Source organism: Bos javanicus, chromosome 20 (genome assembly GCF_032452875.1).
Source record: "Bos javanicus breed banteng chromosome 20, ARS-OSU_banteng_1.0, whole genome shotgun sequence".
NCBI lineage: Eukaryota > Metazoa > Chordata > Mammalia > Artiodactyla > Bovidae > Bos > Bos javanicus.
The window spans coordinates 46,961,594-46,986,953 of record NC_083887.1 but is presented as its reverse complement, the minus strand read 5'-3'; positions in this window follow the sequence as shown (position 1 = coordinate 46,986,953).

The window sequence follows — 25,360 nt, the reverse complement described above, 5'->3', positions numbered from 1 at the left end:
CCTCCTTCTGAAGGCAATAAGCACCCCTTGAATTTTGCTCCTTTGATTACGTTGTGAGTGGGCTCTGATATGCTGCTTTCTTTCTTGTTTACTAACCAAAGGCCATTTTCCCCAAACTATTGAATACAGCCTAATACTCCACCTTCATTTCACTCTCAGTGGTAGGGCAAGATCATGGCCTTCATTAAGTCTTCTTTCAGATTCTGTGGGCTTAACTAAAGCAATAAATTATATACCTTATTTGAAAATCCTCTGTTATGAATCTTGATCCTCATAATTGGATTTGAATTTTTTCAGAGTAGGATATAGAGAGTGAATTTTCCAAGGTGTTTAAGGAGTAGGAAGTAGAGCCGGAGCTGCTCCCTTCACCAATCAAGCTTTGATAATAAACTATTGAACTCTTAATAGAAAAACTCCATATATTTATTTTGATCACTCCATTTTTATAAACCAAATAAACAAGTCCACACAGCTGATCTGGCTGTCATTCCTCGCATGCTTTTTCAAGTCTCCTCATGCTTTCTGTTTTTGTGAGGTGTGGATTTTTTCTCTGCATTAGGCAGTCTGTCTGAACAGTATTGAGACACGTAAAATCCTGCCTGATGAATATCACTGTGGTTTCCCAAAAGCAAGTTTCTAAGAGGCATCCAAGATCAAAACGTCCAATCAACACCCCTGTCAATGGCATTAAACTAAATTTTCCTTTATGATCATTATAAAGGAAGTATAAAGCCATTTATATTGCTAACATTTCAATCACTTCTGAAGGATTCTATTTTTGTATGGGAAAGAATACGGCAGTGACCCCTCTCAGGGTAGATGTGACCAATAGCTGCATTTATCTACTGCTGCAGATTAGCTGAGCCCCTGGAGATGATCCTGAACCTCCAGCTGTTGTCTGAGGATGATAATGTACCCTATGTGTTTGTGAGCTCCAGGCAGGCCCCGGGGCCAGCCTGTGGGGTCTCCAGATCTGTCATCTCCTGTTCTGTCACCATCAAAGAAGGCTCAAAGCTGAAACAGCAGATCCAATCCATCCATCAGTCTATTGAAAGGCTTTTAATCCAAACAAGTAGCCTCTGCCACACTCCCTGCTGACTCCTCCCCAGGGGTTGTGTATCAGATTGTCTGTTAGCATGTAGTATCTCCAGTTGCTTTCTATTATTATAAAATATTGCATTGCTAAGTCTGCTTTTTGCATTTCTGTATTGTTTTTGTGCACTTCTCTGGTGGCTCAGTGGTAAAGAATCTGCCTTCCAATTCAGGAGATGCAGGTTCAATCCCTGGATCAGGAAGATCTCCTGGAGAAGGAAATGGCAACCCACTCCAGTATTCTTGCTTGGAAAATCCCATGGACAGAGGAACCTGGTAGGCTACAGTCCATGGGGTCGCACAGAGTCAGACACAACTGAGTGACTTCATTGACTTCATCTTTATTGGGTTACTTTGTGAATGAACATCACATTTCCCCACAGCCACAAGGCTGCTTTTGCCAAAGGCTTAAGAAAGCTTTCTGGTGATAGGAAGAATCTGTCCTATACATAGATTTTTCTCCAACTTCCATGTACTCTTCTTTCAGATATCTAAACTGGATTAGAGCTGTTAGCAAAAACGGAGGAATAGAGATTTTGCTACCTATTTTTTTTTTAATTTTATGATGCCTAACAATCTATTTATCCAGTTACACTAGATTTATTTTCTCCAAATTCCACTGATAAGATTTCCCATGTGAATTTACCCTTATTTATGCTGATAAGTTTTCCCTCATACAAAAGATAAGCAGGTACTAATTCTGTCATCAGAGCCTCTTTACATTTTCTCACCCCCACCTTTATCTTTTAAGAAGTGCTCTAACCATTATGATTTATGAGTCTGTAAAGTAATCCTGTTTACAGTGCCACTGAAAGCTAACACAAAAATTGAATTTTCAGATCTGACTCACACAAATCAGTGACATTATCCAGCTTAAAATTCTACTAATACTCTGAAAGATGCAATCATGCAAGAAGCAAAGGCAAAGGTGGGGGAGGTCTGGCACATTCTTCAGGGCTCCTCGGCATTCCCATCTCACACTGGACACATTCCCTCTGGGTCAGTGTGATAGATGAGGTCACTGAATGCAATAGGTGGGCTGCCTCATCCAACCAAGAGAGTTTAAGTTATGAAGCATCTTTGTTTTATACCTGGATTATTTCAGGACTTGTATGACATTTTCCAAGGAGTCATGCTTCATAAATCCATACATTCTAGGTTTGTTTAGGCAATCCTAAAGTATGGCCATTCTTCTGAGACTAATCCATAGGAAATTCTCTCTTCCTAGCAAATATCAGAAGTTTATTTACCAGTAGATCAAGATGTAAGTATATTGACAAGAAAATAAGACCAAGACATAAATCCCCTCTAAAGAACTTTTCTTTTTTTCCCCCAACAGCATTCTTTTGTAATTTAGAGAGACCTGGATTTCAGGCCAGCTGCTTAACTTCTACAATCCAGGATGGTTTTAGCATTTTCTGTAATTCTAAAGTCTATGTTAACAGGTAATGATGCCACAAACTTGATGGGAAATGAGTTTTATCCAAGAAACCTAAACCCCAAAATATATCTTCCATGTATGATATAAGCAATGTAAATCCAAGTATAAATACATTTTTAAAAAGCTTCACATAAAAATATTTTCACAAAATATCCACCTGGACTTTTTAATAATTTTCATCTCCATTCTTTAGCCCTTTACATAATTTTATTTATTTTATATTTTTTTTAACATTCGGTTACATTTGTGTTTATTCCGGTGTATGCTGTGGTATGGATCTAATTTCATCTTGTTTCAAATGACTCTCTACTTCACCAATAAAAATTTTTCTTAATTCCACTGATTTTAGATATTTTCTTTAATATGTAACAAATCATTTTAATAGGTCTATTCTATTTCTGAATTTCTATTCTATTCTGTTCTGGATTTCTGTTTCTATTATTTTCCATTGGGTTTTAATATTCATTATAAACCAAGGACAAAATGTGCTTTATTATGGGATGTATTAATCTACCAAGGCTGCAGTAACAAAATGCCACAAACTAGGTGGTGTAAGTAACATAAATTGACTTTTCACAGTTTTGAAGTCTGTGAAGTTCAAGTTCAAGGTGGTGCCTGATTTAGTTCCTACCAAGAACTCACTTTGTGACTTGTAGATGAGCACCTTTTCTCTATGTTCTCACAAAAGCCTTCTGTAGTACATGTGTGTGTGCATGTCTGTGTGTCTATGTGTCTATGTGTGTGTGGGAGAGAAATACACGAACATTTACAAAAACCATATTACCCATATCAAAACATTTATTAAAAAGTCACATAGATACCATAAAGTAAATCTAATACAACACACTGTATGAGTAAAATACAAAGTATGAGGTATTTATTAAAAAAATAATGATAATGGATTTCCCACTCAATTAAACACTTTAGATGGGAGCAAAAATAAAAATAGATGGAAAATATTTTTAAAGTTAATGAATATAAAATACGTCTGAACTCATGAGACAAAATAAAATTAGAAAGTACTGTTAGCCATTCATATAGTGAAATGAAAGAATGAAAAATAAATGGGTTAAGTAACAACTTTAAAACAATATTAAACTTCAATGAAGTAAACTGAAATGAAGCAAACATGAGGGATAATATAAAAACTCAAAATTAATGACTTAAAAATACATAAAATGAAGCTTTTTAATAAACTAAAATGAGAAATATGTTTAATATATTTATATAAGATTGACAAACTATTCACCAATGTAATAAAAAAACAATAATTACAAATATAAGCAATTGCAAGGGAGAAATAATTATTGGAATGAGAATATTTAGTATGCAAATATTTTCAAATTACTTTAAGTGTATAATTTCCAAAACAATACACTTCCTAAAAACAGGCCCAATGATAACAGTTTAAACAGACAAATTTCCAAGGGAGAAATAGAGACTATTTTTAAAGAGTCAGCCCACAGAAATACAATGATTTAGCTGTCTTCAGAGGGAATTCTACTGAACATTCAAAAACCGTAAAACTGGACTATTTAATTCATTTTATGCATGGCAAAACCAACACAATATTGTAAAGTAAAAATAATAATAATAATAATAATAATAAATAAATAGATAGATAAAAACAATACAACATACTATGCCTAGCTTGTTCTAAGCTCCTTGTGAAAAAGAATCCAAAATGAAACTAAAAAAAACATACAAAAGTTGAACAAAGAAAAAGCTCCCCTTGAAAATTTGGAGTCACAACCATGTCAAGACATTTGAATTTCTATTCACTTTGGGGAGTACCCTCTAATACGGTCTGAGTGTCTGTAAATAATTTCAGGGAATATAGCAAAAATAAATGCAAATTATTACTAATAGTTTAAAGCCTTAGCTTTGCTCTTTAAGTGACTGTGTCATATAAAACAAACACATAGATGCACATAAAATAATAATAATAATCACATGTCAACAACACATATAGTTTATAAATATATACATCAGAGAGTAATATCAAACGATAGTAGAATATTGATACAATCCAAGCACTGCAGTAATAGAATCATCTTTACAATAATATAGAAATGTTTGTTTCTTAGGATAAAATAAAAACATGAACAAAAGACAAGACAATAATAATATTTGTTGTTGTTGTTTAGTCACTAAGTTGTGACTGACTCTTTGTGACGCCATGGACTGCAGCCTGCCAGGCTTCCCTGACCTTCACCATCCGCCGGATTTTGCTCAAATTCATGTCCATTGAGTCAGTGATGCTACTCAAACATCTCATTCTCTGTTTCCCCCTTATCCTTCTGCCCTCAATCTTTCCCAGCCTCAGGGTCTTTTCTACTGAGTTGGGTCTTCAAATCGAGTGGCCCAAGTATTGGTACTTCAGTGTCAACAACAGTCCTTCCAGTGAATATATTGGTGTAAAACTAAATAATACATCTTAAAAACAAAAATGGAAAATGAAATTTAAATTGAATTAAATTGAAATTTGAACATCAATGAAGACAAGATTACTTGACTAAAATGCATAACTCAAGAAATTACCTAGTATTGTTTGATGTAAAATGAAAGTGAAAGTGAAGTCGCTCGTTCTTTTCCGATTCTTTACGACCTGGTGGATGGTAGCCTACCAGGCTCCTCCCTCCATGGGATTCTCCAGGCAAGAATACTGGAGTGGTTGCCATTTCCTTCTCCAGCGAATCTTCCCAACCCAGGATTGAACCTGGGTCTCCCACATTGCAGGCAGACACTAACCTCTGAGCCACCAGGGAAGAAAAAAAAGTTACAAAGATTAAAATGAAAAAGTCTAAAATGCACCTAACTTGTGGTACAGAGAAAAGTAATAATAACAATATGGGATGTTATCTTCCAAAGAAATTATATATGCTTAAATTCAAAACGTTAAAGTCAGGCATTTTCAAACTCCAGAATCATAATGAATTTCAGACAAGCACTTACAAGAAATGAAGACTTAGATTCATGGAAATGATTGTCAAAATCATCATATAAAAGAAATATCTTAAGAATATTAGCTATCCTAATAATATTAGATTCGGAGAAGGCAATGGCACCCTACTCGAGTACTCTTGCCTGGAAAATCCCGTGGATGGAGGAGCCTGGTAGGCTGCAGTCCATGGGGTCGCAAAGAGTCAGACACGACTGAGCGACTTCACTTTGACTTTTCACTTTCATGCATCAGAGAAGGAAATGGCAACCCACTCCAGTGTTCTTGCCTGGAGAATCCCAGGGATGGGGGAGCCTGGTGGGCTGCTGTCTATGGGGTCGCACAGAGTAGGACACGACTGAAGCAACTTAGCAGCAGCAATAATATTAGATTATTTAAACAGCAAAGAGAAAGAGAGATCATGTCAAATGGAACACCAAGAAGACTACTGATAGATTCCTCAGCTCAACAGGAATGATAAAGGACTACTCTTTACCTTTGCAGTTTTGAGATTAGCTTCCAAAATGGCCCTAGTAGTAAATAACCTGCACTTCCCTAGTGGGTCAGACAGTAAAGCGTCTGTCTGCAATGCAGGAGACCTGGGTTCGATCCCTGGTTGGGAAGATCCACTAGAGAAGGAAATGGCAGCCAACTCCAGTATTCTTGCCTGGAAAATCCCATGGACCACGGAGCCTGGTAGGTTACCGTCCATGGGGTCACAAAGAGTCGGACACAACTGAGCGACTTCACTTTCACTTTCTTTTCACCAATGCAGGAGACATAACAAATGTGGATTTGATCCCTGGGTTGGGAAGATCCCTTGAAGGATAGCATGGCAACCCACTCCAGTATTCTTTCCTGGAGAATCCCATGGACAGAGGAGCCTGGCAGGCTATATAGTCCATAGGGCATGCAAATTGTACCCGGAATTGAATTTTCAGCAAAGTTACTTTTAGTCATGAATATAAATAGATATATTCAGAAAAACAAAAATTTAATTGTGACACTTTTAACACTGACAAGAATAACTTATAAATTATGTTGCTGAAATATTAACAGAACATTAGCCCACCTCTGATTTCAGCTAGACCCACACTCACAGACTGTTCCCTGTACACTCACACTCTCTCTCACAACTGCCAGAATTAATACCAGCCTTGCTGGTTTCTGTTTTCTTCCTCCAGGCATTCTGTATGTGTTTTCTGGATCTGCAGGCAAACAAACCAAGAAAAGAACAGTTTCAGAGTCCACTCTCAAATAAGAGGAATAGTAGCTGGTGGATGAAAAACCAGACAATTCTGCGAGGCCCTCTATCTTCTTGACCCTTTTCTAATTTCCTTGGCTCCTGGCCTGTTTTCTGGGACAGTCACCAAAATGGCCTATGTCTTCATAGTTCAGGATCTGAGGCCTAAAACAAAAATAATTGTGCTTAATGAAGGACGTTAATTAGCTTAGAAGGAAAATTTGGGATATAAGATCAGTTAGTTACAACATTCAGAACTATGTAGGCAATGCTAATGGGCTTCCATTGTGGCTCAAGAATCTGCTTTCAGTGTAGGAGACCCAGGTTCAATCCTTGGATTGGGGTTATTAATGATGATTAAGGATAGGGGTTATATCTCAGATTAGGGGAAAGTGTTATGATTAAAGAGCAATAATCAATTATTTGATATTTTAAATAAATTTTACACTAATAATCAGTATTGGGTAAATATGTATTACCTTCTTTACTAGGTTTGTAAGCATAAAATACTTCTTAAAGTATTTAAAGAAAATTAGTGAAGCAACTGAAATGAGAAGGAATCATTAAATGACATGAGACATATACATGAAGGAAAGTAAAATACTCAACTGAAAGAATAAATGATTAAATGTTTTTAAAAGAATTATATCTGTATGTAATGTGTACCCATAAGTATATAATACAAAATGTTAGTACCTCTTATGTCTGGTAGCATGGAATTTTCTATTTTTTCATTTTGAAATATTCTGCAGTGTATATGTGTTGATTATAAAATAAAAATAAAAGTTATCTTCAAATATAACAAAATTATGAAAATATTCTATTACCTATGCAATATAGGATTGAGATAGTCTGTGTGTCTAAATTGGAGAACTATAATATGCCCAGGAATGTTATTTAGAATACAATTTAATGCTTAAATGTAATTCTTTTTACTTAGAAGCAGTCATATTGAAAGAAAATGGGACTCTGACCAATCTGTTTAGTCACTTTAGTTCAAATTCTCCGTGATTGTTTTAGATGTAACTTACTACAGACTTTGGAAGGGCACCAATGTGGGAACTCTTGTTCAACTGAGCCCAGCGTGATTAAATGATCCCTTTCAAACAATATGGCAGCTAAGATGCGGTTATACAGAAAGCTGCTGCTGCAGCTACGTCACTACAGTCGTGCCTGACTCTGTGCGAACCCCGTAGATGGCAGCCCACCAGGCTCCCCGTCCTGGGATTCTCCAAGGCAAGAACACTGGAGTGGGTTGCCATTTCCTTCTCCAATGCATGAAAGTGAAAAGTCAAAGTGAAGTTGCTCAGTCGTGTCTGAATTTCAGTGACCCCATGGATTGCAGCCTACCAGGCTCCTCCATCCATGGGATTTCCCAGGCAAGAGTACTGGAGTAGGGTGCCATTGCATTGCTCTCCTAATGCAACTTCTTTGAAACTTCTAGAAAACATAGCAGGAACTCTACTGGAAAGAACCTTTTAAATTGGAGCCATTTACAAATTGTTTATATATATATCAGATCAGATCAGATCAGTCGCTCAGCTGTGTCCAACTCTTTGCCACCCCATGAATCGCAGCAGGCCAGGCCTCCCTGTCCATCACCAACTCCCAGAGTTCACTCAGACTCACGTCCATCGAGTCAGTGATGCCATCCAGCCTCTCATCCTCTGTTGTCCCCTTCTCCTCTTGCCCCCAATCCCTCCCAGCATCAGAGTCTTTTCCAATGAGTCAACTCTTTGCATGACGTGGCCAAAGTACTGGAGTTTCAGCTTTAGCATCATTCCTTCCAAAGAAATCCCAGGCCTGATCTTCAGAATGGACTGGTTGGATCTCCTTGCAGTCCAAGGGACTCTCAAGAGTCTTCTCCAACACCACAGTTCAAAGGCATCAATTCTTCGGCGCTCAGCCTTCTTCACAGTCCAACTCTCACATCCATACATGACCACAGGAAAAACCATAGCCTTGACTAGACGAACCTTTGTTGGCAAAGGAATGTCTCTGCTTTTCAATATGCTATCTAGGTTGGTCATAACTTTCCTTCCAAGGAGTAAGTGTCTTTTAACTTCATGGCTGCAATCACCATCTGCAGTGATTTTGGAGCCCAGAAAAATGAAGTCTGACACTGTTTCCACTGTTTCCCCATTTCCCATGAAGTGGTGGGACCGGTTGCCATGATCTTCATTTTCTGAATGTTGAGCTTTAAGCCAACTTTTTCACTGTCCACTTTCACTTTCATCAAGAGGCTTTTGAGTTCCTCTTCACTTTCTGCCATAAGGGTGGTGTCATCTGCATATCTGAGGTTATTGATATTTCTCCTGGCAATCTTGATTCCAGCTTGTGCTTCTTCCAGTCCAGCGTTTCTCATGATGTATTCTGCATATAAGTTAAATAAACAGGGTGACGATATACAGCCTTGACGAACTCCTTTTCCTATTTGGAACCAGTCTGTTGTTCCATGTCCAGTTCTAACTGTTGCTTCCTGACCTGCCTACAAATTTCTCAAGAGGCAGATCAGGTGACCTGGTATTCCCATCTCTTTCAGAATTTTCCACAGTTTATTGTGCTCATATATATACATATTATATATATATATATATATTTTTTTTTTTTTTTTTTCCTGAGAGCTAATGGTAAGCCATGGCCACTCGATCTAGAGAAGTATACGTGTTACAAACAGAAGTTTGACCACATGGATGTGACAGTTAATTTTATGTGTGAACTTGACTGGGCCATGAGATACCCAGATTTTGGTCAAGCATTATTCTGGGTGTGTCTGTCAAAGTGTTTTCGGATGAGGTTAACATTTGAATTTACAGATTAAGTAAAGCAGATTTCCCTGCCCAATATGGCTAGCCTTCGTAGAATCAGCTGAAGGTCTAAATAGGATAAAAAGTCTGGACTTCTTGAAAACAAGAGGGAATTTCTCCTGCCTGACTGCTTGAGATGGGATATTAGGTTTTAGTTTCTTTCTTTTTTTTTTTTTTTGCCTTTGGACTCAAACCAGAAAATTGGCTTTTAGATTTTAAGACTGACAGCTTTCACTCTTGAATTGGTATCATTAGCTTTCTGGGTCTCCAGCTTTCCAAATGAAATTTCACCATACTCACATAAGCCAATTTAAAATAAACAAATAAATGTGGTGTGTGTGTGTGTGTAAAAATAAGTATATTCTGTGTGGATTATTTCTCAGGAGATTCTTAATATTAATTTTGGAGCTGAGAAGTGGGGAATTTGTAACAATACCAAAACATGTGGGAGGAGCTTTGGAACTGGGTGATAGATAGTGGCTAGAAACGTTTTGAGATGCATGTTAGAGATATAGACACTAAAGACAATTCTGGTGAGGTCTTGGACAGAAATGAGGAACATCTTATTGGAAATGGAGGGTAAAGGTAATTCTTGTTATTAAGTGGCAAAGAACTTGGCTGAACTGTGTTCTAGTGTTTTAGTGATGTGAGAGATGAAATTTGATATTTAATGAAGGAAATTTGCAAGCAAAATGCTGAAGGAGTGGCTTGGTTCTTACTGACTGTGTATACTAAAATACAGGAGAGAGAAAAATATAATAAGGGATTGTTAAGCAAAAGTAAGCATAGCTTAAAGATCTGGAAAATTCTCATCCAATCCATACTGGAAACATATGAGAAATTTATTCTTTACTAAGGTTGAGGCTGAATGACCATTTGATTAAGACATTATGGATATGAATTATGGACTTAATCAGCAATCTCTGCAGAAACCAGTAATAAAGATGTGTTTATACCAATAGGGATACAGCCAGTTTGAACTAAAGAAGACAGAAAAAGGAGGATGAAATGAAGGAAGGCTGTCAATTTTTCTAATTCTGCAGGACCAGGCCATAGAGGGACATCACTTTCACTTTCATGTATTGGAGAAGAAAATGACAATACACTCCAGTGTTCTTGCCTGGAGAATCCCAGGGACGGCAGAGCCTGGTGGGCTGCCATCTATGGGGTCACATAGAATCAGATTCGATTGAAGCGACTTAGCAGCAGCAGCAGCAGCAGACCATAGAGCAATTTTTCTATAAATGTGTATTATTCTTCAAAGAAAGAATAACGCAGAAGGTGATTCAGAGACCATCAGATCTTCACTCACCCCATGGCCCTAGGGGGCAGAGTCGTCTCCTTGCTTGCTTTTGAATATAGGGCTGCCTCTGTGATTTCAAGGATCCAGGATGCCTCAGCAGTAGGACTATTCCTGTAAGAGCTGAAGGGTCAGCACCATCCACAGAGCTTAGGGGTGACTCTGTCCCTGCCCTGAGCCTGGAGGGAAAATTTTGCATCTGAAGAGGATTATTTTCAAGTCCTAAGATCTAATGGAATTTGCCTTGCTGGGATCTAGAATTGATTAGGATTTTGGAATGAGTTTTATCTTAAACACGTCCATCATTATATTTTGGAAGCACATAACTTGTCTAGTTTCAGAAAGCTGGAGAGGAATTTTTCCTCAGGACAATCATACTTTGATTTAGATGATACATTTAAAGTTGACAGTTTACCAGCTGAGCCACAAGGGAAGCCCAAGAATACTGGAATGTGTAGCCTATCCCTTCTCTAGGGGATCTTCCCAATCCAGGAATTGAACTTGGGTCTCCAGCTTTGCAGGCAAATTCTTTACCAACTGAGCTACCAGGGAAGCCCTAAGTTGATACTGGAATGTGCTAAGCTTTTGGAGGTGTTAGAATGAAATGAATGTACGTTGCGTATAAGGAAGACATGAATTTTGGTGGTCCAGGGTAAGAATGCTATGCACTGAGTTATGCCCTCTCCACCTGCCCCCTCCAACCCCGATTCTAATGCTGTAGCCCTACCTCCTCCCAGTTTCCCATGTAACTTTACTGGAGATAAGGTCTCTAAAGAGGAGATTAAGGTGAGGTCATAAAGTTGGAGCTCTAATCTGAGAGAACTGTGCCTTTTACTAAGACAAAGAGAAACCTGAGTCCTTTCTCTTTGTTCAAGGACCAAGGAAAGGCCATGTCAGAACACAGGAAAGAAGGCGGTCATGTACAAGTCATCACCCAGACTCAATTGGCTGGCACCTTGATTATGGACTTCCTAGTTTCCAGTTCTGTGAGAAATTAACTTCTGTTAAACCACCCAATCTATAGTATTTTGTTAAGTCAGCCCGAGTAGTAAAACAATGTGTTTTATATCGATGAGAATTCCCTCCCCTGATATCCAAGAAGCCTTTGACAAGGAATAATGTAGCAATGGTGAGGAATAGAAAGACTCCTCAAAAATACCAATCACTCGATCACCCCAAGGAAATTTTGAAAAGCCCTGAGTACTACTGGAAATTGCTACTTACATTACTAGCTAACATTAACAAGAGCTGTCACTGTTAGTTTCACAAGCTGCCAGGAACTCCTGTCTCCAGGAAGGTTTGACAGCTGAGAGAGACACTGCTGGTAGGACTAGCGATTGAGGGTCTGCAGCAGGAAATGTTTCTGTCAAGTGTGTCTGCATCTGCCAAGAGTCACTGCTGTCAGCACAGACCTTAGGGCATAACAGATCCTGTACCTTCACATTTACAGAGAAAGTAACTGGATAGTGAAGGTATTAAAAACCTATTACATGATGTAAACCTGACGAACTAGAGAGTGTTTAACTTGGAAAAGTTAGCATTTCAGCGATGTGGTAAGTCCATTCAAATATCTGAAATTATCTGTCACAGACATGGTCTTAACTGTATTCTGTAGTTCCTCCAGAGAGAAGGATAGAATGCGTGAGTGAAAGTTTTAGGAAGACAAATAATGGCTCAGTATAAAAAATCTTTTTCTTTATTATTAGAACTGTCCAAAAAAGGAACCAAACTACAATGGGTTTTTTAACTTGTTAGTTTGAAATAATTTTAGATTTACAGAAGAAATTGCAAAAATGTACAGAGTTGCATACATTCTTCACTCAAATTTCCTGTTAATGTCTTATATAACTCAGTATATGACCCAAAGTAAAAATATTAAATAATATTGATATAACACTATAAAGTAAACTAAATAATTTATTGGAAGTCACCTGCTTTTCCCACTGAATTCTTCTGTTTCATGGTTTAATTTAGGCTGTCACATTCTATTCTGTTTTCATGAGTCAATGATTTTTAATATTTATTGAAAACTTGTTACTGAAGGCTTTTTGTTATTAAAACTTTATTAATGCTAGCTGTTTGTCATAATAATAATTACACATTAGATAATCATAGCTATTTTGTTATAAGGCAAGATAAAATTTAAATGAAACTATTTGGAATTTTGATTGAATGCATACCAAATTATTAGAAATTTTAATTAAAATTAAATTTATTAAAAAAGAATTAACTTACATAGAGTTCTAGATGCTCTGTTTTTGATGAAATTCTAGTGATAAAGTAGCAATAATAGAAATGTACTGATGCACAAAATTTTGCAGGAGGCTGAGTACAAACCATTGGATATTAGATTTTAAAGTATTAGTTCTATGCCCCAACAGGATTATAAAAGAATTTCATACTTTTACTTAAGTATCTAGGCAGGCCAACTATATCTCACCCAGGTAACCATAGGTAACATAGTTAGGGGACTGAAAACAGGTAATGAGATGGACTTAGCCATGGTCACAGTATATTAACCTCAAATTTAATATAGGTAAATTGCTAATTAATATCCTGAAGTCAAGTTGGCCTTAGGAAGCATCACTATGAACAAAACTAGTGGAAGTGATGGAATTCCAGTTGAGCTCTCTCAAGTCCTAAAAGATGATGCTGTGAAGGTGCTGCACTCAATATGCCAGCAAATTGGAAAGCTCAGCAGTGATCACAGGACTGGAAAAGGTCAGTTTTCACTTCAATCCCAAAGAAAGGCAATGTTAAAGTATATTCAAATTACTGCACAATTGCACTCATCTCATATGCTAGCAAAGCAATGCTCAAAATTCTCCAAGACAGGCTTCAATAGTACATGATCTAAGAATTTCAGATATTCAAGCTGGATTTAAAAAATGCAAAGGAACCAGAGATCAAATTGCCAACATGTGTTGGATCATAGGAAAAGCAAGAGAGTTCCGGAAAAACATCAACTTCTACTTGATCGACTATGCCAAAGCCATTGACTCTGTGGATCACAATAAACTGTGGAAAATTCTGAAAGAGATGGGAATATCAGACCACCTTATCTGCCTCCTGAGAAATCTGTATGCAAGTCAAGAAGCAACTATTAGAACCAAACATGGAACAACAGACCAGTTCCAAATTGGGAAAGGAGCATGTCAAGGCTGTATACTGTCATCCTGCTTATTTAACTTATATGAAGAGTACATCATGTAAAATGGAGGGCTGGCTGAAGCACAAGCTGGAAACAAGATTGTCGGGAGATATATTAATAACCTCAGATATGCAGATGACACCAACCTTATGGCAGAAAGCGAAGAGGAACTTGAGAGCCTCTTGACCAAAGAGGAGAGTGAAAAAGCTGGCTTAAAACTCAGGATTCAAAAAATGAACATCATGGCATTGGTTCCATCACTGCATGGCAAATAGATGGGGGAACCATGGAAACAGTGACAGATTTTATTTTCTTGGGCTCCAAACTCACTGCAGATGGTGACTGTAGCCATGAAATTAATAGTCGCTTGCTCCTTGGAAGAAAAGTTATGACCAACCTAGACAGCATATTAAAAAGCAGAGACATTACTTTGTTGTCAAAGGTCCATCTATTCAAAGCTATGGTTTTTCTAGTAGTCATGTAAGGATGTTAGAGTTGGACCATAAAGAAAGATGAGTGCTGAAGAGTTGATGCTTTTGAACGTTGGTGTTGGAGAAGAGTCTTTAGAGTCCCTTGGATTGCAAGGAGATCCAACCAGTCCATCCTAAAGGAGATCAGTCCTGAGTATTAATTGGAATGACTGATGCTGAAGCTGAACCCCAATACTTTGGCCACTTGATGTGAAGAACTGACTCATTTGAAAAGATCCTGATGCTGAGAAAGATTGAAGGCAGGAGGAGAGGGGATGGCAGAGGATGAGATGGTTGAATGGCATCACTGACTTAATGGACATGAGTTTGAGCAAGCTCTGGGAGTAGGTGATGGACAGAGAAGCCTGGCGTGCTGCAGTCGATGGGGTCACAAAGAGTTGGACATGACTGAGTGACTGAACTAAACTAAACTGAAGCCAAATTCCCTATGTTTGCTTAGTTACTCAGTCATGTCTGACTTTTTGGGATCCCATGGACTGTATCCTGTCGGGGTCCTCTGTCCATGGGATTTTTTTTCCAGGCAAGAATACTGGAATGGCTTCCATTTCCTCCTTCAAGGGATCTCCCTGGCCCAAGAATCAAACTCGAATCTCTTGCACTGCAGGTGGATGCTTTATTGCTGAGCCATGGCAGAAGCCCCCAAATTCCTGTATCTATGCAATATTTTTAAAACTATTGCATCTCCAGATGAATTTCATTTTGAAAACTCAGAGCTAGAAAGGAAATAAGCTAGTGAAACGTGAGAAGTATTTTCATATGAATTTCCTTCTACTATACTAACTTTTTGCATTACAATCTGAGAGAAACCTTATATCTTTGTGGAGGGAGATGTTTGGGTTGAATTCTCAATTTCCTTCCTTTTTATAGAAGTGTAATGGTATAGATTTGGCCTAAATGAGACTTTTGTTTTTTATATGAATGGCACAGCTTGAAGGAAATGAGTATCAGAAAACCTAGGTACTTCTCTGTTATCAAAGAAAGATACCTGGCACTTAGGAATAAAGCTTCAGATAAATTGTTCTTTCTGGTTTCTTGAAGTATCAGTGGTTCTGTATTTTGACTGCACATTATGATTGTCCCAGAAATATAAAAACATTCTGAACTAATTCATCTAGAAATGAAATACTTTGTTCATGAAAAATAATGTTTTAGCAGCTCCTTAAAATGCCGGTTAAGATGCAAAGTTGGAAATGATAAATTATGATTTAAAATGACAAATTTCTGCTATTATATATAAAATAGCTATATATGAGGTAATTTAAATAAATCTTCAATCCTGAAGATTAAGAGAAGTATAGATAGATTTCTGATTCTTATTCTGATTCTAATTTAATAGCATATGTGCAAGTTGCTTCAGTCGTGTCTGACTCTTTGAGATTCTGTAGATTGTAGCCCGTCAAGCTTCTCTGTCCCTGCAATTCTTCAGGTAAGAATACTGGAGTGGGTTGCCCTGCCCTCCTCCAGGGGATCTTCCTGACTCAGGGATTGAACCAGCATATTTTATGTCTCCTGCATTGACAGCTGAGTTCTTTACCATTAGCACCACCTGGCAAGCCACTAATTTAATAAAGTGATATGAAATAGAGAGATTTTAAGGTGCATGCGTGTGTGTGTGTATAAATACATATACACACATATACACATTTCTGTGTGCGTGTGTGTTTTTTTTTTTTTTCCTCTAAGATAGACCACTGGCGGGAAATGAAAGGGTTTGTGAATAATTACAAATATGATTCTGCATCATAGACTAGGACTTTTCTAGAAAAAAGAAGAATAATGTAACTAAGAATATGTATTTGAAATGAAATAAAACCAGATTCTTAGCCCTCACTAGATTTTTATGCGTGTTGAGGTTACTTGCATACCCATAGAGTCTCAGTTTTCATCCATGTATAAGAAGAATCATAATTTTCAATTCACAAACTGGTTGAGAATTTTAAATCAGACTGTTCAAATAAAATGTTTTTCAATTGTTTGTATTATTCATTGCTGCTTCTGTAATCCTACCTTCTAGAGTGCGACATGTGGTAAAGTCACAGGAATTTACCCCATGGCTATTTCTCAGAAGCATAGTCTCTGCTCTAGGCAAAAGAGTTTTAAATGTAATTTCAGCAAATGAGAGTGACTTTCCAAAAACCAATTTGACTATGTGCATTTACAGATTGTCCCTCTTGATTCTGCTTCTTGATACACGTGATTTCTGACGTATTATCAAGTTACTGGCAACATATGACATACAAAATGATGACATCTCTGTACAAGAATCTATAGAGTGTTGGTAGGGTCAGCAGAAGAATATGATCTTTACACTAACAGCCATGTGTAGGCTTGCCGTAATGAGATGAGATTTTATGAGAATTCTCATTCTGCGTTCCCAGGGGAGAGGAAGTAAGGTGGGACACGTGTGAAGACATCCTGAGGCATCATTTTGGCTGCACTCCATACCAGCTTTCTCTCCAAAGAACAGATTGATAAATGATAGGAAGAGCAGATTCCATGATTTCCTCCAAGTTTAGGAGCAGTGAAACTTTGGAATAATATCGAAATATGATGTTTATTTCAAGGTTGCTTGTTGAGAGGGATTAGAGTTCATATTATCTTATAAAGATGTGGGAATTGTAAATCATTCAATTTAGGGTGGCCACTTTCCTTATTCTCACTTTTGTGGTTCTGCACTTAGTGAACTCTGACTTGTTACTTCTCATTCCCTTGATTACTCTATAGTTAAACCTGACTTGGAGGGTGATATCATGCTCATTGATGCTATTACTATATAACATACAGACATGCCAGAAGTGTAATATTTCTTTAGTTATTCAAAGAATTATCAAAGTAACTTAAAATTTAAGAAGAGCCAAAACTCTGGAAAGCTAAATAATTTCTTTTAAAGATATTAATCTGTAATGATTATGGAAAGATTTTAATTTCTATAATAAGGTTAAAAGCTTTTTGTGAAAGCATAAAGAAAAAAAAAAAGATCTTAAATGCAGTTTAGCACAGGCATAAAGATACACTCCAGGCTACTGAGGAAAATCTACTTAATTTTATTGATTTTTCCTTCAGTTTAAATTCCCTGGTCCCCATAGTCTTTTATCATTTTTATCCAGAGGTGAATAAGAGGTCAAAATTCAATTTCACTGTATCTTTTAGATTATCATTTATAATAATATCACAGAATATTGAATATCACTTGGTACCCATTTAAAGTTCCAATGCAAGAAACAAGTTTTAGAATTTTCCCTAGAAGAAACTACATTTCTCATATATTTCATGTAGTTTATATGTATTTTTAAATAGATAAAATTACATCTGAGGAAGAAAAGCAGTAGTAGTGTTTACTGTTAGTAAGCTATGAGTGGGCCTGTTTTAGAGAAATAACAAACCTTTTTTATTTCATTTTTCTACTTTTTGGCTGTGCCTCACAGCATGTGGAATCTCAGTTCCCTGACCAGGGATTGAACCCTCACCCGTTGCAATGGAAGTGTCGTGTCTTAACCACTGGACCGCTAGGCAAGTCCCTGTGAGTGGGTTTTTTAAAAATTCAGTATCTTCTGATTTACTTTTCTAAATAATTTAAAAAACTATTACATTATAGAATGATAGTGATAACTCTTCCCAAGTATGCATCCTGACAGATTTCATAAAAGAGTTTATGCTATTTCAAAAAATATTCCAAATGTTGTATATAAATGCATAAAAGAAATTTAAGAGAGGTACACACTTAGGTTTTACACCTTAAGTGCCTTTTCTCCTTGGGTTGTAATTACACTGTGCTGTTCCTTACTATTTGAATCATTTTCACAGGGAAGTGGATTTAAAGATTGGCAAAAATAGACATTCCAACACACACAATAAATGTGCACAAAATAAATGTTACTTTTGTTGCTCATAGGTTTCAGCCTGGGGAATATTCATGAACACATTGTCTCCCTACATCTTGCTTTTATGAGCAGTCACTCTATTTGTCAGTGGTCACCAGCAAGAGTCCGCAATCTCAGATTGGGGCTGGACTTTACAGACTTGTAGGCTAGCTAAGTATCCAAGTAATTACAACATAATTTCCCTATATACATATTTTCAAAAGTCTCTGTTTGATGAGCTATTTTACCTAGACCCAGCATTTCGGTTCTGGGAAGAAATAATTCCTATGCCATCAATGTTGCATCACTGCACTACCCATTCATGTGACAGTGACTGGGCATTATACATACTCAGTCACACCACAGGTATATAATGAAAGTCTTAAGGATTAGGAAAGATGGGTAATAAGAAAACAAAATAAAAACAAAATCACATTTCATTAAAGATGCATTCAAAGCACAAGATAGATCATCGATTTTATTATTGATTAGATTCCACACCATGTTTGCTGTAGTATAAAAGAAGAATATCCACAATTATCTGAAAAGCCTTTAAAAAATTCTTGCCCTTTTCCAACTACATATTTCTCTGAAGATAGATTTTTTTTAAATGCCATTCAACCAAAATAACATGGTGTAACATATTGAATGTAGAAGCAGATATGAAAATAAATCTGTCTTCAATTAAGGGAGACAAGAAATGTAAACAATGCTATTCTTTTCACAATTTTTATAATGATATGTGTTTCAAATAAAAAATATGAAATTTATGTTAACATAAATTGATCTTATTATTATTATTTTATTTATTTTATTTTTTTAAATATCACTTCCCTGATAGCTCAGTTGGTGAAGAATCCACCTTCAATGCTGGAGACCTGGTTTCAGTCCTTTGGTTGGGAAGATCCCCTGGAAAAGGGAAAGTTTACCCACTCCAGTATTCTGGCCTGCAGAATGCCATGGACTGTACAGTCCAGTTGGTGATGGACAGGGAGGCCTGGCATGCAACTGTATAGTCCATGGGGTCACAAAGAGACCAGCATGACTGAGAGACTTTCACTTTCAATAAATATATCTGTTTTAATTTCAGATATGGTAAATATTATTGGATATACCCCCACACAATCAAAACCTCTTTGGGGTTCTCAACCATTTTTAAGAATGGTAAAATTTTCTGAGATGAAGAAGTTTGAGAAACACTGTCTTATAAGTAAAATCTTTAGATCTGGAAGCCAAAGATAGTATCTGTTTTAGTAACACAGCCTAAAATTATAGAAAGTTCTTTGCTGGATTTTCTTTTAGAATCTCTTCTTCCATTTAATCTTTTGAGGCTTGCATCTTTTTTTTTTTTTTTTTGGACAATCAGTTATTCTTTTCCTCTAATCCTAATTCTTCCAATGCACATTTCACCTTCTCTGATATATCATTCTCTCCTTTCTGACATAATGTAGCTTCCATTTTAAAAATCTTTATGTAGGATGTGGATTTATTGTTTTTGGCTAATGGCAACATGTATTCACAAAACTAATGCACCTCTAACAATATTGTTTTTTCCTAGTAATAGTACTTCATATTTCACTCCTTTCATTTCCTTTTTATTTTTAAATTTATATGCCTCATTTTTAAGTTAATGCATGGGGAAACAGTGGAAACAGTGGCTGACTTTAGTTTTCTGGGCTCCAAAATCACTGCAGATGGTTATTGCAGCCATGAAATTAAAATATGCTTACTCCTTGGAAGGAAAGTTATAACCAACCTATACAGCAATATTAAAAGTAACAACATTACTTTGCCAACAAAGATCCATCTAGTCAAGGCTATGGTTTTTCCAGTGGTCATGTATGGATGTGAGAGTTGGACTGTGAAGGAAGCTGAGCACTGAAGAATTGATGCTTTTGAACTGTGGTGTTGGAGAAGACTCTTGAGAGTCCCTTGGACTGCAAGGAGATCCACCAGTCCATCTTAAAGGAGATCAGTCACGGGTGTTCACTGGAAGGACTGATGTTGAAACGCCAATACTTTGGCCACCTGATGCAAAGAGCTGACTCATTTGAAAAGACCCTGATGCTAGGAAAGATTGAGGGCAGGAGAAGAAGGGGATGACAGAGAATGAGATTATTGGATGGCATCACTGACTCAATGGACATGGGTTTGGGTGGACTCCAGAAGTTGGTGATGGATAGGGAGGCCTGGTGTGCTGTCGTTCATGGTGTCGCAAAGATTCAGACACGACTGAGCGACTGAATTAAACTGAAGATTTATAGGAGGTAAACTTCTTTTTTTGGACCAACTATTTGAGGGAAATTTGTGTTGTAGAGAGACTAGAGCAATATTCCTAGTTGAGAGCTTCCTTATTCAAAAAATTTTGTGGGCTTCCCTGGTGCTTCAGTGGTAAAGAACCTGCCCGCCAATGCAGAAGACATGGGTTTGATCCCTGATACAGGACAATCCCACGTGCCACAGGACACCTAAGCCAGTGTGTCACATCTACTGAACCTGTTCTCTAGATACTGGAAGCCCACATCTCCTAGAGCCTGTGCTCTGCAACAAGAGAAGCCATTACAATGAGAAGCCCATTCACTGCAACTAGAGAGCAGCCCCTGCTTACCAGGTAGAGAAAAGACTGTGTAGCTATGAAGATGCAGCACAGCCAAAGACAAATAAACATTAAAAAAAGAATTTATAGTCTTTACTTTTCTCTAGCCAACTGACTTGTAGTCAACTGACTTGAATCACGTCTTTAAACAATTCAGTCTTTCATTTCACTTAGAGCCATAGGACAGACTGTGTTCTACAAATGTGAATTATCTGTGGATCATTTGTTTCAAACTAATCTCAATTCAATATCAATATCAATAACCTCAGATATACAGATAACACCACCCTTATAGCAGAAAGTGAAGAGGAACTAAAAAGCCTCTTGATGAAAGTGAAAGTGGAGAAGGAAAAAGTTGGCTTAAAGCTCAACATTCTGAAAATAAAGATCATGGCATCCAGTCCCATCACTTCATGGGAAATAGAGGGGAAACAGTAGAAACAGTGTCAGACTTTATTTTTGGGGGCTCCAAAATCACTGCAGATGGTGACTGCAGCCATGAAATTAAAAGACGCTTACTCCTTGGAAGGAAAGTTATGACCAACCTAGATAGCATATTCAAAAGCACAGACATTACTTTGCCAACAAAGGTTCATCTAGTCAAGGCTATGGTTTTCCTGTGGTCATGTATGGATGTGAGAGTTGGACTGTGAAGAAGGCTGAGCGCCGAAGAATTGATGCTTTTGAACTGTGGTGTTGGAGAAGACTCTTGAGAGTCCCTTGGACTGCAAGAAGATCCAACCAGTACATTCTGAAGGAGATCAGCCCTGGGATTTCTTTGGAAGGACTGATGCTAAAGCTGAAACTCCAGTACTTTGGCCATCTCATAGGAAGAGTTGACTCACTGGAAAAGACTCTGATGCTGGGAGAGATTGGGGGCAAGAGGAGAAGGGGACAACGGAGGATGAGATGGCTGGATGGCATCACTGACTCGATGGACGTGAGTCTGAGTGAATTCCGGGAGTTGGTGATGGACAGGGAGGCCTGGCGTGCTGTGATTCATGGGGTCGCAAAGAGTCGGACACGACTGAGGGACTGAACTGAACTGAACTGAATCTCAATTCAAGTGGATATCCGTCATTTGCCTATAATCTCTGATTCTACATTCAAAAACAAGACTTAAGATCTGCAATAGGATGCAACAAAAAAAGTTCACTCTAATTTTAGCTAGAGTTTGGAAACTTATGGTAATTTTTAAAAAGTAAAATATGTTTATGAATATAAGTGGTCATATTAAATTTTATTCTTTAAAATTTGAAAACTATTACTTTGAAAAGCTAATGCATAAAATGCGTTTATCCATATTTAGAGTATTAATGTATAATCTCATTTTGTTCCATTTTATTTTCTATAAAATGAAACATTGCTTAAACTGCAATATTCCTTTTCTAAGATCACAAAGCTTCTGTGTCAAAGTGTTATTGCAAGTTTATTTGTGGCATTTGGAATATTTTTATATATGTATATATATATAATATGTGTAGTAGTATATGGGGCTTCCCAGGTGGCTCTAGTGGAAAAGAATCCACTTGCCATTGCAGGAGCTGTAGGAGACAAAGGATCAATCCCTGGGTTGGGCAGATCCCATGGAAGAGGGCAAGCAACCTACTCTAGTACTATTGCTTAGAGAATCCCATGGACAGAGGAGCCTGGCAGGCTACAGTCCATGAGGTCTCAAAGAGTCAGACAAAACTGAAGCAACTCTGCATGCACAAATGTATGTGCGTATGTGTTAATTTTGTTTATAAAACTTAGATTTTTACATCTGCATAACAGAAAGATATATATATATCTTTCTATTTCTATACATTTATGTAACTGATTATATCTGTGCTCTTTATTTGTTTTTAAATTTTACAAATTCAGAGAAAATGAAGAATTATACCGTAGAGATTAATAGAGTCTGAAATTACTCATTGATTTTATATAGATATCTTCATTATAATTAATCAATATTTGTCAGTTATTTGACATTTTCTTCTTTGTGAACTTGCCAGTTATACCTATACTTTTGAATAAAAATACTCTCATTTCTTTATTTTTCTAACAAAAACTATACAAATATCCTACCTATACCTTTCCTTTCATTAAAAATTATTTTTTCTATTTGATACTTCTGCAAAGCTTCTTCAAATACTCTCTACTTTTTAGTCTTTATATGGCCTTAATGATGGTTCCTTGTGATTTCCTGTCAAATGTAGAACATGTTTGGTCAGTTTTTAATAATTATGTTTCGAAGTTGTGTGTGTAATGGCCATGTCAGATACAAATAAGAAAAACCTCAAAACAAGTGGAGTCTCTGAATGCTTGAGACACCATTAACTTGGTTGGATAACATGCTCTGCCTCCTGCCGTCTTGAAGGTCATGCTGATTTTATTGATCTGGTTTGCTGTTTTTCCCCATTAACTTTCCTTTTAAAGGCAATTGTGCTGAAGAAGAAGCAGTCTTCACTGACAGCTTTCAGCTCCACGTCACCCATGGAGATCTTTAGTTCTCTATGGTGTTTTCCTGGTTTAGGTTGCTAATGAGCTGTCTTCTTCAGGCTGATTGTCAGTTCATAACACTATGCTGATTCAGCAAAGCCTTCCCTAATCTCCGTCTGTGTGCACTTATAAAGAATGGCTATCATTTTTCTAGAATTTCCTAGTTACTAATATCTAAAGGGCTTATGATGAGGTCCTTGGCCTATTGGACTACAACTCTTCCCTAGATAAACTAAGATAGGAGGTATCTATCATGGCTTTCTGAATGTTTTGCTGCCTCTTTGTACATGCGCATATAAAAATAATTGATTAAAATCAATCTTATATGTCCTTTTATAAATTCTCAAAGTAAAGAAAGAATATTTTGCTGCTATATTCATATAATTCTCAAGGGATGAGTAGCTAACATAGCACATAGTCTTTAGTCTGATACAAATAAGGCATTAGTTTTAGTTATTAGAATATAATTTGTACACAAGAGAGCCACTTTCATGTCTGTTCATTAGAAATACTTTATATCAAAGATATGAAAACTTCTTCAAACTGGGTTAAACAATAAAAGACATTTATTAATCAAACTGCATCAAGTCTTAAGGATATTCCACTACAGTTTGTTTGTGGTTGTCCTGACTCTGTCCTGTCTTGTGTTTTGGCTTCCATCCTAGCAGCTGGTCCAGTTCATGAATGCTGTCCATATTCGATTTTACAATCTAAATCTCATGCTCATCTCTGCACTGATCATTCAAAGAGAAAGGGTGAGTGGATTGGGACTAACTTAACCTAGCTGAGACATGGATTTAACTTGCCTGAAACTATATAGAATTTAATCTGAAGGCAAGAGTGTTGGAGACCATCTTAGCGTTGCCATGGCCGAGCCACTCAAGCATTCAGTGGGAAGGAAGATGGGGCACTTCTCAGGTTTTCCCCACCGTCTCCACCTGACTCTCACTCATTCTCCCATCTTTTTTATGTGAATCTGCCTGTACAAGGGTAAAAACATTTTACATGACTCTCTGTGCTTTCTGAATGACAAATGTCTAAAAACAAGCTCTGTGTCTTATGGAGTTTGGGGGACAATTTATGTGTAGACATATGTGCTGACATGTATGATACATTAATTTTTTGTATTAACTTGACAGAAACACACAATGCCCAGATAGCTGGTTAAAAGCTTTCTTCAGACATGTGGACACAGAAGGGAAGGGGGTTGCCCTTTGCTTCTCCAGGGGATCTTCCCAACCCAGGAATTGAACTCAGATCTCCTGCATTGCAGGCAGATTCTTTACTGACTGAGCTACAAGAGAAGCCCAGGGAAAGGGGAGGTTGGGACAAATTGAGAGAGTAGCATTGACATAAACAGACTACCATGTGTAAACTACATAGCTAACAGGAATTTGCTGTATGGCACAGGAAGCATCATATTCTGTGATGACCTGAAGGGGTGGGATGGGAGGAGTGGAGTGGGAAGCAGGGGATATATGTATACATACAGCTGGTTCATTTTGTTGTACAGCAGAAACTAAGACAGCATTGTAAAGCAATTATACTTTAATCATAAAATCAAATAATTAAAAATAAATTTCTCTGTGTGGCTGCCTGCTTTGAGAAGATGTTAGCATTTGAATTGGGGAACTGCATAAAGCTGATGGCTTTTCCCAATATGAGTGGGCATCATGTTCTATAAATCTGTTCTATTTAATCTCATGTGGCCCTAAATAGAACAGAAAGGTAGAGGAAGTTCCAGTGGCACTCTTTACCAGATTTCATGAACTGGAACACTGATCAATTGTCTTCTGTTTTCTACGCTACTGGTTCTCAGGATTTCAGACTCATTGGAATCTTTAACCATTTCCTTTCTAGCTTTCAGGTCTTCAAGCCACAACACAGCCTCCAGCTTGCAGATAGCAGATTGTGGGACTTGGCATTCATAATTGTGTGAGCCACATATTATTTT